The sequence below is a fragment of the Marmota marmota genome, unplaced genomic scaffold, assembly GCF_001458135.2.
Source record: "Marmota marmota marmota unplaced genomic scaffold, marMar, whole genome shotgun sequence".
NCBI lineage: Eukaryota > Metazoa > Chordata > Mammalia > Rodentia > Sciuridae > Marmota > Marmota marmota.
The window spans coordinates 14,018,871-14,029,025 of NW_025999999.1; the positions used below are offsets into that span (position 1 = coordinate 14,018,871).

Here is a 10,155-nt window from a genome sequence, read left to right on the forward strand (position 1 = left end):
ATGCACTATTATAGGCAACTAATGAAGCCTTCTAAAGAAGGAAATTATGATGCCAGACATTGGCGACACATGCCTGTAATTCCAGAGACTCAGGAGGGTGAGGTAGGAGGATCGAAAATTTGAGTCCAACCTCAGCAACTTAGAGAGGCCCTAAGCAACTTAGCAAGACTCTGTCTCAAAGTAAAAAATAAAAAGGGTTGGGGATGTAGCTCAGTGGTAAAACACCCCTGGGTTAAATCCATGGTACAAAACAAAACAAAAAGGGAAATTATAGAGGAACTGAGCATGTAGCCCTGAGGCAGAGTACATGCTTAGTATGCGTGAAGCTCTAGGTTCAATCCCTAGAACCTCTTCAAAGAAATAAATAACATAATAAAATTATGGCATTAACTTGTCAGTCTTTCTTCATGTTTATAAATTCCACTTTTGCAGTTGCTTATTCCTCCTGAAAGACTTGCTTACATGTTAGAATCTAAGCACTTAGAGAATATGCGGAACATAGAGCATAATGAACAGTTAGGTTCTACGGTTTGAGTCCCAGCTTTGCTAATTCTCTGCTTTGAGCTCCAGAGCAAGTTACAGAAGAACACTAAGGCTCTAGCCTCAGTTCCTTCATCTGTAAAGTGAAAATAATAATAGTGCCTTTAAGAATTATTATAGATATTAACTTAAATAACACATATAACACATTCAGCAATGGCATGTTTTATTTTTTTTATTATTTATTTGGTGCTGGGGATTGAACCCAGGGCCTGGCACATGCTGAGCAGTTGGAGCTCTACCACTGATCCACAACCCCAGCCCAGTACTCGAATAAAATCTCAAAATACTAGTTGTCTTTAAACTAGTAGTTCATGTTATTCTATCAAGCATATTAAGAACAGTGGACAAGAAGAATGCACCTGTAAACTCATTCTTAACAAGGAGACAGGGAATGAACATATGCTTCAGTTTTACCATGTGTCAGGCATTAGAACAGAAGCCCTGTATGTTGCCATTTTATCCTCACAACACTGTCAAACAGGTATTATCTTACAAGTGAGGATAACAGGGCTCAGAGAGGTTAAGTGTCTTAACCAAATTTACACAGAAATGGTGCAGCCAAGTTCATCTTTATCCAAACCTGTCTCACAAAATGAAAAAGGATATGCCTACCGTGCACTTGTTCTGTCTCTGAGATTCTACACACATTGCGTAGTTTCTATAGGACAGCAGTGATCCAAGTGGTGTACATGAGACTCACCTGTAGCGCTTAAAAGGTCCTGAGCCCAGGGCTTCAACTTAAAAGATGCTAATTCAGTAAATTTGGGGCAGGGCCCAGGAACCAGCATTTTAGGAAACACATCAAGTGATTCTATTGCAGGTAGTTCCTGATCTCATTCTATAAGACAGTCATAATGATTAATACCTGTTTTAAGATAATTTAATCTATATATTAAAGATCCAGCTGTTGAAGTGTTATGACATAAGACCATATAGTGGAAAGATGTATATGCAATTAATATAAGTTTTGTACAATAATTGAACTGCATTTATTTTACAATTTCTCTATGTAGAAACTGATGACTCAAATGGAGTTCATGTGAGTTTTTATGTGCTACCTCTGAGTGGGCCTTTAAGTAGGAGTATCTTATTTGTAGTAGATCTTTGCTTATTACTTTAGTCATGATGATTTTAAGTTACCAACTAGAAAATGAATAAACACTTTTAATAATAAACACTTTATTTCTTAAAAAAAAAAAAAAGGAGGATCCTGAGGGCGATATTTCACTAAAGTTACAGGGATGTATCGAGCCTGATTACTTAAACAGTTGTATAAGGATCTGTCAGGTATTTAGCTGAGGTAATTCCTTTAAAATAAACCATATAGGTCACATGGCGCTAATAAAATATGTTGATAAATCCTTGAGTATTGCCCTGATTATGTCTCCGTGAGGAATGGAGAACTCATTAGCATGAGCTCCCTGTCGGTCCTCCCTGTCTTGTTCCCCAAGTACTTTCCAGACAGGTTTGGCATAAAAGGATGATCGAAATGTATGTAGTATGGCCAAGTTTCAAATGAATGGCTCATCTACCCCACTGATTAAATACCTGACATTACGTAGTATGAAAAGCCTGCTGTGCTTCACTTTTCTGTCTCAAAACTTTAAAAAGGTAAATTTGAGGACTGGGGGTGGAATAAAAAAAGAAGGCACTCTTATAAATTCTTGGCTCTTTGATATTCATCTGCTGATGCATATTTCTTACGCCAGGGGAAAACCCTCAAAACTGAGAAGTTTTCAAATTGGGAGTAGCAGGTGTGTGTGTGTGTGTGTGTGTGTGTGTGTACAGAGACAGAAAGAGAGAGAGAGAGAGAGAGGAGAGAGAGAGAAGGAGGAAGGGAGAGGCCTGTTTGTTTTCTCAAACAATAAGTAGTAAAACAGGTTGTTTAGGATGAAGTCCCTTGAACTAGGTAATTGATTTTAAATATATCTGCCTATAATAACATCTTATACTTATGTAGTGCTTTGAAAAGTTCAAAGCATTTTTACATTTATATATGTCACCTGAACTTCAAGCCAACCCTTTAAAGTAGGGAGAGCAGGTCTTATAACCCTCCAGCACCACTGAAAAGATGGCTAAACTGAGGCACAGGCATGTCAAGAAATTCGTTTGAGGACAACCAGCTGGTGTCACAGCTAGAACTAGAACACCAGAAGTTTGAAACTGAGGCCTGTGTTTTCTTGGCAGAAAGTGTCTATGCTACAGCTAGATCTACCCAGAGTTCATGTAGAGATTTGTGACTACAGCTTAATTGAAGAATACAAATCAGGCATGCCTAAAGAGTTCTACAGAAAGGAGATTGTGTCTTTTACATGGTGACTGTGTTAGGACAGGGAGGTAGAGAATGGAGTCAGTTGTTTTGGACAATGCAAATTAAAAACAAAAAACACTTTGTAATCGCTTTCAGAGTATTTTGGGGGGTGATTCATTCATTAAATCATGTATTCATTTTTTAAAGTATCTATTAAGTGTCTTTATATAAGAGATTGTGCTCAGCACTCTGGGAAGATGCAAAGAAAATACATTTAATATTTTTAGGGGGATTGCTTTGAATTCAATACAGATAATTACCATTTTATTAATTGTTCATTACCACCTTGTAGTTGAAATGAAAAGCATTCCTTGCAAAGAAGCAAGATAAATAAAAACAGATGAAGGAAACTGGGCAACAAATTTCCTTCAATTTTCTCCCTGTAGGAGACCTTTTTTTTGGTACAGGGGATTGAACTCAGTGGTACTCCACCACTGAGCCACATCCCCAGCTTTATTTTGTATTTTATTTAGAGACAGAGTCTCGCTGAGTTGCTTAGTGCCTCACTGTTGCTGAGGCTGGCTTTGAACTCGCGATTCTCCTGTAGTAGATGTTTGCTTATTTCTTTAGTCATGATGATTTTAAGTTACCTACTAGAAAATGAATAAATAGTAATAAACACTTTTTTCCTTTAAAAAAAAAAGGAGGATCCTGAGGGTGATATCTCACTAAAGTTACAGGGATTTATCAAGTCTGATTACTTAGATAATTGTATAAGTTTCTGTCAGGTATTTAGCTGAGGTAATTCCTTTAAAAAGTTTAAAGTATTTTTACATTTATATATGTCACCTGAACTTCATGCCAACCCTATAAAGTAGGGAGAGCAGGTCTTAAAACCCTCCACCACCACTGAAAAGATGGCTAAACTGAGGCACAGGCATTTCAAGAAACTTGTTTAATTGTTCTGCTAGGTACACAAAACACCCAAGTGTGCTACGTCATCCAACACAACAGATTTTAACCCTAATGATTCCTTGCACCTGGGGAGACTGGGCTTGGGTTAGCCCTATTCCTGTCAGGAATACAAGATCCATTTAAGGCAAAGGAGATACCTTCAACGCACGTGGTGGGGGTCAGGGAGGATGAAGTTAAAGGGGAGGCAAAGTCTATAGAGCTTGGGAGATTCGAGGGCGGCAGGGAGTTACAGTACATACCCTGCGAGGCTGACTTCTGCCTGCCCTCTAGAAACCTACCTACTCACTGTCTATCAGGACTTTGTGGAATAGGCATTTTCTGGAAGGGATGTTCTTCTGTGAACATGCCTATAGGAATGCCCTAGCACTTCATGCTCAAATGAAGTAGACCAATGCAGGGCATATGGGTGAAACACTCTTGTGACAGCTGAGTCCATATGCTAAGACAGCACTGGGCTCTCAGACTCCAGAAAGTAGTTGAAGCAAAGAGAGCCGGATACTGGACATGCTAGTGTCCACATGGCCGAAGAAGTGGCACTGATTATGGGTGAGAAACTGGTTCATTTGCAGTCTTTGTACACTGATCAGTTTAAACGACTTCAGTATCTGCTCAAGGAGCAGCAGCGTCTATACTTACATAATTGCAAAGTGGAACATAAAGCTCTAGGTAGTAGTTTCCTTACTGGTCCATAGGGACTTTTGGCCAAAGAACAAGAGAATTTAAAGCAATTAAAATATCTCCAATGGTATTGCCAATGCTAGAGTTAAAGTCTTGCAACACAGGCAGCTGAAGAGATGCAGAATGCTGGCCACAAATGATGCCACTCAACAGGATATTTGTTGTTCTATTCAGAGGTGCTTGGCTTTTGTGGATGATGTTCATTGTTCCAATCAGTCTCTCTCAATGACCAGACACTGCCTTACCCATATTTGTCAGGACACAAATCAGGTTCTTTTCAAATGCTGCCAGGGATCTGAAGAGATACCTTACAACAAACTGGTGGGTATAAGCCTCTCTGAGGATCCGTGCTGTCCACTGCATTTCCAGTTGACTCCTCAGATGTACAAGCTGGAGCAGGTACTGTCTGTGCTAGACAATCTGGAAGCCCTGCCCATGGATTTGTACTTGAATGCTAATGAGCTTCAGCCCATCGAGAGTTTACCACTGGAGTTCAGTGACTTGGATGTTGTTGCTAATGGTATGCAGGGTATGCAGTGCCTTCCTTCACCCTTGCTTTTTTTTTTTTTTTTTTTTTGGGCACTGGGGATTTTGAACTCAGGGGCACTCAACCACTGAGCCACATTGCCAGCCCTGTTTTAGATTTTATTTAGAGACAGGGTCTCACTGAGTTGCTTAGCGCCTCACCATTGCTGAGGCTGACTTTGAACTTGCGATCCTCCTGCCTCAGCGCCAGAAGCCGCTGGGATACAGGACTGCACCACCTCGCTGCCTTCACCACCCTTGCTTTTTGATCCTTCATTAACCGTTGAAGATCATTTAGTCAAATAATTCACTGAAGGCCCAGGAGATATTTTGGCAAGTAAAGAACAATCCCAATTAGCTTTCCATCACACAGTAACCTGGGCCATTTACAGATGGCTAGAGATGGGTACACATCCCAGGGATCAGTAAATTCTGAAAACTGCTGTGCACTGTTGCCTCAGAGTGGATTGGCTACAGCAAATGGAAAAACAGAATCTACCGCTAGCAGTTGAGAATTTGTTCTGGGAACCATATGACTTCAATGGATTTCACTTTCCCTTTCTTCAAACAAGTATCATTGATCATCTCTCACTAAACAGGGGAAACCCAGTTGTTTTGTTCTGGGTTATAGAAAACCATAGTCAAGTAAAACTATACTTAGGGGGATGGGCCAATAGTGTCCAAAAGTTATGAGTTTCTTTCTACCCTAGGCAAAGAAGATAGGGATTACCTATCTTTGAAATTGAGTGTTTGAGACCATGTCAAAGGGGAAAGTGATATATTTGTAATGGGATTTCTTAAGTAATGGACAGGAATCCACAGAGGTAATTAGGTGAGGGCTATGTTTATAAATGGTACCGTTGAGATACTGGTTGCTCCAGTGCCTGGTTGTCTTTATCTAAAGGCCTACATTTTAGCTTTTCCTCACCTCAACTTAATTGAGCAGTTTGAACCCTTTCTCCAGTGAACTCCAACTTTATCCTGAGACAGTTAAGGACTGGGCCCCCTTTAACCATCCATCTTGCTTCTAACCATGTAAATTTCTGCAGTGGCTATCTCATGTAAAATATAGTAAAAATTTATTGTATATAGTTTCTATTAAATGTTAAAATGTTATGAAAATGTAAAACAAAAAAAAAAGAAAGAAAAGAAAAGATTTAAGGGAAAATATTGGTATAAGGCCCCAAACTTTCAATATCCCAAAAGCGTCCCTAAAAGCCAGAAATAAATTTCTACAATACTTTCCCTTCCCTGGCTCCAAAAGGAACTTTGGCAGGCATGCTTAAGGGTGTGTATCAAAGGAAACAATACCAGTGGGTGCAAGGAAACAGACTACAGAGTAATCCAAGGTCCTGTCATTTGGGTGCAAGCTAAACGAGAGTTTTCTAGTGGGTGGTGTGGGTTCCCTGGAAGTCTTGTTTTTAATATTTCCCTGGGCAGCTTTTCCTCAATTACTAGAATAAATGCTTCCAAATCTGAAGGCAAATTTTGTGTTAATACTTACATTATCAGTTCTTTTTTGAAATATTTCTTTAGTTTATACTATATGCACACAATGTCATTGAGTATCATTGAGTATAATTACTTTTTTTGTTGTTGTGACATGTCCTCTCAGTCCCCTAGATGGGAATGTGAAACGGTGTATATATTCATAAGTATTGTCTATTTGCCGTGTGTGTGAAGAGTGGGAGTTAACCCCAGCTCTATCCCTAACACTGTCCCATTTCGCTTCTCTGGGCTGCCATGTTTTCCACTTGTACAATTACACATTTGTAGTAGATGAGCTCTAAAATCGGTTTCAACTCTGCCATCCATTGATGCTCCAGTTAAAAAAGTGGTAGAGTGCTTGCCTAGCATGTGTGAGGCACTGGGTTTGATTCTCAGCACCACATATAAATAAATAAAGGTCCATCAACAACTAATAAAGTATTTTTGAAAACTGTTTCAGTATATTTAATGAACCTCATAGTGTTCCAGTCAACCAGTACCCTTAACAATACAGTGGAGTTCTACTTTAGGAAAATTTGTCATAGTGGGGTATACAATCATAATTCAGATAAAATTAAGTTTATTTACTTTACAAAGTGATTATTTGATTTACAAAATAACTTCAGAATAGTAGTGAATAACAAACCCTGGTTGTACATTTAAATACAGGTTTAATTTTAATCTACATTTTTTGGTAATTTAGAGTGGGGCATATTTGCATTAAATAACAAAAATATAAACATATGAATGTCATAAAACCACAGTATTTTGGAATGTTAAAGGGCCCTGGGAAATTTGAATCCAATTTCCACATTTTACAAAATAGGAATGTAAGAACCAAGTAAGATTTGTTACTTGCTTAAGACCATTCAGGTAATCACCAAAGGCTGTGCCAAAAAAAAAAAAAAAATCAATGGCAGAATATTTTTCATATTTTTGTCTAGTCATATTTTTAGACCACACCTCCACATTCACCTATGGGGAAAAAAAGTCACAGATATTCAGTGTGTAAATCAAGGAATATGATTAAAAATAAAATTTGTAGTTACAATTTAAATTCATATGTGGAACAACGCATTTTAATAGTTCCTAATAGATCTGCCTGCATTAAAGTAAGCTAAGTCACATGAGTTTCTTAATTTTGCTGGCCTTTGAATTGACACTGAAATAATAGTACTCTGCAATCATTTTCTAAAATTATTTTAGATGTTTTTAAAATAAATAATGTGATTTTATAACACATGAGTAAAATTGAAATTTTTCAATAATATGTTTTCTATTTCTGGCATTCACTGAAACTCCAGGTATGCTTATGGGTGTTAGTAGGACTTGAATTCATTGCTCCCCTTACATAAATGAGTTGTATTTTCTCATTCTTTCCATTCTTGTATTAAGTACCAAATAGCCTCCCTTTCTATAGTTATTTTAGCACTGTACTTAGAAATTAAATATTAACAAAAGTTGCAAATCAATTTCAAGGCACATGGTTTTAGTTTTGCTATTAAGCCCAATGTTGGAAGTTAGAAGGGCTCTTTAAAACTAGTGCTTCTAGCGTTTCATTGACTCACCCTAAAATCGGTGCCTCTGTCCCTCCGTCACCCAGTTAATTTTAACCTTGACCTCCCACAGCTGTATTGCTTTACTCAGTCTAAAAAACTCCCTGATTCCACCCTTTCTGCCTCTTATGAAGCAATAGTGGAGAGGAAAAACAAAACCCATTCCTTTTAGAAAGATTCCGCCTCCTCTCTTATAAAGCAGGCGCCTAATGGTAATTGTGGAGTCTCTACTAAGTCACACACTTTACTACTCAGCCTTGGGAGAAGCAAGCAGCAGTTGCTGCTGCTTCTGCTATTGCTGCCGCTGCTGCTGCCGCCGCCGCCGCCGCGCCGCTGCTGTCGCTGGTCCGAGGCTGCAGTGAGTGTCTGTGCAGCACTGCAGAATCCACACCTAGAGAACCGAAGACAGACACACACGTCTACAACCCTGCACTCAAGGAAGCTTAGGATCTTCAGGTAAGCAGATCTTTTATCCATTTTGCTCAAAAATCCCTGTGGGAAAGGGACTGATTGTGCAAGATTGTTCATTAGACACGCTTAAAATCATTATGTGAATTTGTCTTCCTTTGATGGTGATGGGGGTCTAGATTTGTGACTGGCGAAAGCCCGGTATTGTGGAGACTATTATCTGATATGTGTGCCCTTAGTATACTTTTTTAAAATTTTTGCTATTCATAAAAAGGCTAACCATGATGCATGAAAAGCTTTTCATTTTTTTTCTTTTTAAATGCAAGAAAACATCCAGCCACTCCCAGTATCTCTCGCAAATACTGCAGATATTTTTAAATGCCAAATAAAATGACAGGCTGAGCATTTTCTAAATATTGTTTTCTCCCCCAAACTCGGAAGTCTTCCCCGCGGTTGTTTAGGAGTATTTAAAAATATGAAGGCATGGTCAGATTAGAAAAAAAAAATATAGGAGATGGTGGTAGAATAAAATTTCTATAACCTTAGTGCCTTAGTCCAGTGGAGAGAGAAAATGAGCATAAATGAATCACCGCTTGTGCCAAGATTCATTTTTCCACACTTCATATGTGGGAAGAGGAAACTACATTTTAATTAACACATTTTTAGGGAAGAAGGAGGGGATGAAGATGAGGGGGATGGTGAGAGGTATTTGAGGGGGAAGAGTCTGCAGATGAGGAAGGAAATGAAATGGACTGTCGCCAGTGCCTTGGAAACGACGAGAGATAAGGGTGGGGATTGAAGTTTGTTGTGTGTGTTAGGGTGGGGTTGACCCAAGGGACCATGAATCACTAGAATGGCGCTCTGAGGGGTGTGCTTGCGGGTGAGGACGTGTGCAGGAGGGATATGCAAGTTGTGGGTGGCAGAGAAAAGTGTGCGCTGTGGGGAGGTCTATTTCGAGAATAGGTTGGGGGTGACAAACGTGTCTCCGTGGCGGGGGTGGGCGGCCGTGTCACCTGTGGCTGGATCCCCAGCCCTGCAATTGTTGCAAAGTTTGCCCTGTCTCGAATTCATTTTGAAAGCTGCTGGCGGCGCCTTGACTTTTTTACCTCTCAGAGGTCAGGTCTCTTAAGGTTACCAGGCGAGGGGCCAAAACCGTGAAGACTCTCGACAGGTCCAAACTAAGAACTGAGAGACCCCCTCTCTTAGCCCCTGAGTGGCTGGGTGTGTGTGTGCGTGCGAGTGTGGGGGGGGTCGCCTCCAAAGGCAAATATGCTAAGAAAATCCAGGACCCTCCTATGGGGGGCGTGCGGAGGTCGAACTTTAGCAGTGGCCTCCCCATGGAGACCCAGCAGTCAGTGTGGGCGGCGCAAAGGCACAATCCAAAAGCTGCTGCTCAACCTCGAAAGTCGCTGGGGAGTTGGTTCAGGTTAGGGCGGGAGACATTTCCGAGGCTCCCCTCCTCCAGCTCGCGGTCTGGTTTCCGTCGGGGTCGTTTCCCCCTCCGGCCGCGGAACGCAGCTGCACAGCCAGAGAAAGACGTTGTAGAGGCGCCAGGCAGCCGCCCCGCAATAGGCCCTCCGGGCTGCAGAGCTTCTAGGCCCCCACCACCGCAGCTGCACGGACGCGGAGCGGGCGGCCCCACAGGGGGCCGCGAAAGGCGGGACCAAACCTTGTGAGGGGCGCGAGGGGCGGGGCCTAAGAGAGCCCGGGCCGCCAGGGCGGGACCTACAG

General features: G+C 40.8%; 1 protein-coding gene and 1 pseudogene across 6 annotated transcripts in view; both read left to right on the forward strand.

Moving 5' to 3' along the window:
* LOC107149963 lies at positions 1-5,278 on the forward strand (annotated as a pseudogene).
* A 2,927-nt stretch (positions 5,279-8,205) lies between these two features.
* Add3 (adducin 3) overlaps positions 8,206-10,155 on the forward strand; it is a 119,550-nt gene continuing 117,600 nt past the window's right edge. For 2 of the 6 annotated variants that reach the window (XM_048807303.1, XM_048807302.1), the window contains exon 1: positions 8,211-8,472. The gene's annotated coding sequence lies outside the window, so the exon portion shown is untranslated. Of the gene's footprint in view, positions 8,473-9,195; positions 9,213-10,155 lie in introns of those variants that run through there. The other 4 variants (XM_015494778.2, XM_015494777.2, XM_015494779.2 and 1 more) reach the window with 4 other exon arrangements.